The sequence below is a fragment of the Meriones unguiculatus genome, chromosome 15 (assembly GCF_030254825.1).
Source record: "Meriones unguiculatus strain TT.TT164.6M chromosome 15, Bangor_MerUng_6.1, whole genome shotgun sequence".
Taxonomy (NCBI): Eukaryota; Metazoa; Chordata; class Mammalia; order Rodentia; family Muridae; genus Meriones; species Meriones unguiculatus.
In genome coordinates this window covers 10,527,558-10,532,908 of record NC_083362.1, presented here as the reverse complement: position 1 = coordinate 10,532,908, position 5,351 = coordinate 10,527,558, and the positions used below count along the sequence as shown (strand labels likewise).

The 5,351-nt window shown below is 52.3% G+C and overlaps 1 non-coding gene and 1 pseudogene across 1 annotated transcript; both read right to left on the bottom strand.

The window, feature by feature from the left end:
* Positions 1-281: 281 nt before the first annotated feature.
* LOC132648043 (peptidyl-prolyl cis-trans isomerase A-like) lies at positions 282-4,623 on the bottom strand (annotated as a pseudogene).
* LOC132648204 (small nucleolar RNA SNORA24) lies at positions 3,038-3,161 on the bottom strand. Its single transcript, XR_009586577.1, has one exon. It is a non-coding gene; the product is annotated as a small nucleolar RNA SNORA24 (small nucleolar RNA).
* Positions 4,624-5,351: the final 728 nt, after the last annotated feature.

Genomic DNA, 5,351 nt, shown 5'->3' with positions numbered 1-5,351 from the left:
GGTATTCCCTCTATGAGGTCAACTATGAGCCTAAGGGGGAAAAAGAGTCACTGGTTGGGGGAATGCAGTAGAAGCCCCCAAGAGAAGGGGATGGGAACTGGTGACTGAAATACAGGTTGGGAATGTTCTCACTTATCCCTGAAAGCCAGTTCTGCTCTCTTTAGGCCTGGAGAGTACGTAGACATAGTGGTTACAGAACCTGGGAGACGAGAATGGAGAAAGGAGGGCTAACAGGGACAGGGGTGGAAAGTAAAAACTATTTTTTTTCTTATTTACTTTTTATTCATAATCATAAACTTTGCAATTCAGCTAGACTTGGAGGGGAATGAGGAAAATATGGAACCCAAAGAACTTCAGTGAGAGCGAAGATTACAGGGCACTGTGAGCAGATGGATTGGGGGTGCTCTCCTGAGCTACAGATGGAATGATGTGGTGGGTGAGAGGCCTACAAGTCACAAGAGTTAAGAGTTGTCCACAGTCGGAAATGGAGATCTTCTTGCTGGTCTTGCCATTCCTGGACCCAAAGTGCTCTATGGCTTTCAGGATGCTGATGCCTTCTTTCACCTTCCTAAAGACCACATGCTTGCCATCCAGCTGCTCAGTCTTGGCAGTGTGGATAAAACCTGGGAACCGTTTGTTTTCGGCCCAGCATTTGCCATGGACAGGATGCCAGGACCTGTATGCTTCAGGATGAAGTTCTCCTCCTCAGATTTCTCCCCGTAGATGGATCTGCTGCCAGTACCACTATGGCCTGGGAAGTCACCACCCTGGCACATGAATCCTGGAGTAATTCTATGAAAGGAGGAACCCTTTTATCCAAATCCTTTCTCTCCAGTGCTCAGAGCACGAACATTCTCTGCTCTCTTTGGAACTTTGTCTGCAAACAGCTCGAAGGAGACATGGGTCAAGGGCTCGCCATCTCCAAGATGTGGAAGAACATGGCGTGGGGTTGACCATGGCTGCAGCAAGGGGACAGCAGCGTCTGCAAAGCCAAAACTTTTAGAGTTCTAAGACACAGAAGGATGGCCACATTTGACATCATGTTTAAAATTACTCACAGACAAGATTGTGAATGTTCCTAAACATTCCTAAGGAAACTAAACATCTCAGTGATAAGCTAGCTTTCTTGATTTAATTACACTTCTTACAAATGTATTGAAATGTCATGTTATGTCACCTAAAAATTTACACTATTGTGAGCCAATTAAAAAAATGAAGTATATCTTTCCCAAAACAGCTTTCAGAGTCATGGGGTCCTGAGGACAACTTTCAGCATCAAAAGTTACAAGCTGTGGGAGCTGACCTACCTGAGTCACTCCTATCTCTGTTGAATATAATTACAGAGAGAGCTGGGCATACACTGATGGCACAGGAAATCCAGGCTATCATTCAATTCAGGGAATACCAAAGCTGGGATCAGCAAAGCTGCTTTTCTAAAGTCTCATTCCCCACCCCACCCTGCCCTCCAAGCTGCCAAGCAGGAGGATGTAAGATCTTCCACCTCCTAACTCCAGAGAAAGCTGTCTCTTTCAGGACTTTTTGAAAGACACGTTTCTCCCTCTTGACTTGGGTTCTTTTGTGATTTTAGAGTTTGGGAAATAAAAGGCAGGAAGGAAACATCTTGCAGACAGCTTCTGCTTCTCACCTCCCTAGCACACTTCCCCAAGACTAATGCTGAGTTCTTGTAAAGAGGGAAGTGCAGGGAGAAATATGGAAGTTAATATTTGAAAAGTTATCAGATTGCAGAAGGACTGGCTGAAGCATGTAGAACAGATGAGCAGGGGAGAAAATCAGAAAAACAAAGGTGAGGGGAGCATTGCTGACCTTTTACTGAAGGCAATGGATGGGCAAGGACAGGCCTGCCAGTCAGGGTAGGTGTTTAGGATTACAGCTAGAGGGATGGAGGAAAAACTCTTTTGCCTTGCTGGGATTTCAGAGGGATGGGGAGATTTACTGAAACCGGGATGGGGGGGTGCATTTTGAGCAACTGAAGAGGATGTGACATGTGGCTGGCTGTTGTGGCCATTGTGCAGAGAACTTTGGACCGTAGACATGCTGAGGCAGGACAAACGCGTGATGAGGCCAGCAGAATTAAGACTCTTCCCTAGGCTCTGACAGAGATGACTAAATGGGTGGTAGTGCCATTAGCTGGGATGTGAGACTCTGGACCAGGGTCAAAGGGGAATGCAAACGGTGGGCTAAATCTGACATCAGTGTGGGCTTTGTGGAGGAGCTGGTGAGAGACACCCAGCACATCCATTTCAGAGGTGCTCAGCTGATGAGAGGAGGAGGGTGCATCAAGGAAATGGTGATCAAGTGCATCTCAAGAGATGCAGGTCTCCAAAGGAGTCCACCGTGTTTGGCAATGAGGAGGTCCTTGGTGACTTTAGCCTGGGGCAGTCTCATGGGTGGAGGAGGGACAGCTTAAATATGAAAAGAATAAGACACATTACCCTCACAAGGGAGATACTGGACACACATGAGTGAGCTCCAGATGTTTGATTAGAATAATCCTTTGTGGAAATTAAATAATTTTTGGGTGCTCTTGTATGAGTGGCTTACATGTATTTTGAAGTTAACCATTTGAGGTCACAGACTCACATATGGGACACAGCTAAGTTTAGGAGCACAATTAGGAGTAAGGGAGAGTTCATTGAAGATGGGATTGGAGAAGATGCCCACTATTTTTTTAACTTTGTCACTTACTGATCAGGAACCAGGTTTTATTTGACACAGAAAATGCCATATGTAAGTACTAGCTGAAATAATGCTCAGCCTTATGTTGAAAATTGTGGCCTATTAATATTTTAAATACCCATTTCCCAAGATTTAAATTGAAATTTAAATATTGAAATTTAGATATTGGATTTAATTAAATCTGTAAGATATCGTGCAAGCCTTTTAGCCACGGTCATTTTGATTTTCTTGATACACTGACGTATTTTTTAACATCACCCAACAGCAATGAATTCAGGTACCTAGAAACATTTTAATAATAGTTTAGCAAAGCATGCCCATTCAACTTCTTAATCGTGAGTAATGTTATTTGGGCAAATAAGAAAAGGACACCAAATAAATGGAGACAGCTTTGCCAATAAATAAGAATATGCCGTTCCATGGCTTGTAACGGGAGGCTGCGGTAGTCCTGAGAGTACACGGAGAGATGTCCGTCCTTAAACAAACCATCAAAACAGCACAAAACGCGAGAGCCAAAACCAACAAGGCCTTCTTTCTTTGAGATGGGAAAATGACTGCTCAACTCAAAAACTAAGACACATCTAGGCCAGAACAGGGAAAACTGGTGGGGAAAGGCTCCTGGTCATGGAACTGGAAGTTGGTCAGGTCAGAAGGCGAGGAGAGACTGGGGCAGTGAAGCAGATGGGAGTTGGGTGTGCCCCAACCTCATAGGTATCAGGTGCAGGAAGTCAAGGGACAGTCAACAAATACTTAATTAGTTCCTACTCTGCCTCGGAGGTAGGATAAGTCAGGCAGCCACCAGGGAATGAGGAAAATACTAGATTCATGAACAATTCATTCTGAGTAAGGTGTCAAACCCCAGAGGGGGGCGGTGCCAGAGGAAGGGTGGGTTGTCAAGCGCTTCCTGAACGATGAAAGGAAGGAAGCTTGAGAATATTTCCCTCCCAAGGTAGGAGGTAATGAAACTAGCCCTGAGAGAAACAGGAAAAAGTCAAGATGGAGAACGACAGGCTAGAAAACAAACAGCAACAGCACGTTCTGCAGTGCAGGCTGTAAGCTGCTGAGTCCTCTAGGGGACTCCAAGCCCTCCTGTCAGGCAGGTGGTACCCTTTCCAGGGCACTACTTGGAAACTGAGGGCCGGGTTCTTCGGTTTTAACTGCACTTCTCCACACTGGAGTAAGATACCTCCAAGGCTTCCATCTTTTAAAAATATTTCTTTCACCGGTGAATCAGATAAAAGCTGCACTGAAGTAAAAATTTCCAGCAGGCTTGGGCGTCCGTCTCGGTCGGGTTTATAGTTCCTACTGAGGCAACCTGGTTGGCTTCCACCCCGGGGTTGTTTCGGTGGGGAAATGAAACGTTTGGGTGTGGAGGAGCGGTTTCCTGGGTCCCAGCGCACCTGTGCCCATCACGCTTCCTTGTTGCAAAGAAACCGCTGTGCCCGGGCGCATCCCGGAGGGCGTTTGTATAAAAGCCACGGTTCGACGGCCCTGACCCTCGCTGAAAGCCCACGCTCGCGGTGCACGCGAAGAGATGAACGGGCCCTGAGAAGTGATGCCATAGGGATCGCCACTTCCGACGAGGGGACCGGCTGCAGGGAAACAAGGCAAGATGCAGCAAGACGCCACCAACCCTCACACCGGCAGCCCGTTTCCTAAAGTGCAGTTTGGGGTCGGAGGCGTCCTAACCGCGCTTGGAGGGGAGATGGGCAAAGACGGGGCCGCGCACGGGTCAGGGGGCGGCGTCGCGCGCCCGTGTTACCCGTTTCCAAGCGGTCCGCGGAGGAGCGCCGGGCCCCGTTTCCCGAAGCTCGGTCCTGAACCCGGGCGCAGCGCCGCTAGGTTGCCATGGGGACCGGAGGAAACTTTTTGAAGCGCTCTCCCGAGCCCCGCGCCCCGCGCCCGCAGCGAGCCGCTCCCTCCCGGCGGGGCCCGCGGCGCGCGCGGCCGGCGGAGGGGGCGGGGCCTGCGTCACGTGGCCGGCGCGGGGCGGGGCGTGCGCGCAGCCCGCCGCCCGCTCGGCCGCCGCCGCCGCCGTCGCCGCCGCTGCTGCAGCCCGCCGCGTCCATTCATGAGGCCCGGCGGGCTCGGCTGTGGCCCGCGGCTCCGGACGCGGCGGCCCCGCCCCCCGCTCGCCGCCCGCCTCTCCCCGCAGCCCGCCCGGGCCGCGCGACCGTCCGCCCCGTGAGGTCCGCGCGCGCGGGGGCCGCAGGTAAGCGGGCGGAGACGGGGGTGGCTCGGGGGGCCGCGTCCGCGCTCGCGGCCTCGCCTCGCGTGGGCCACGTCGCTGCGGCGCCGCCCGAGGAGACCCGGGGCTCAGGGGCCGCCCTCGGGCCGGGGCATGGCCGCCGCGGCCGTGTCTGCGGTCTCCCCCGGGCCTGGGGGAGGGGGCGGCGGCGGCGCGCGATCGCGGCCATCCCCCGGCCGGAGCTGGCGAGGTGCTGTTATTCCCTCGGGCCGTTGGCTTGCCCGCCGCCGCCGCCGCCGCCTCTTGCAGGCCGTGGGCCGGGTTCGGATGTGAGTAGCCTGCTCCCGGCGACCCCTCGGGGCCCTGGAGGGTCCTGGTCGGTGTCGGAGCGGGAGTCCCACGGCCCGGTTCTCTGAACGCCGCGGATCCACCCCCAGCCTAAGAAAATTATTTTCATTCAAATTTA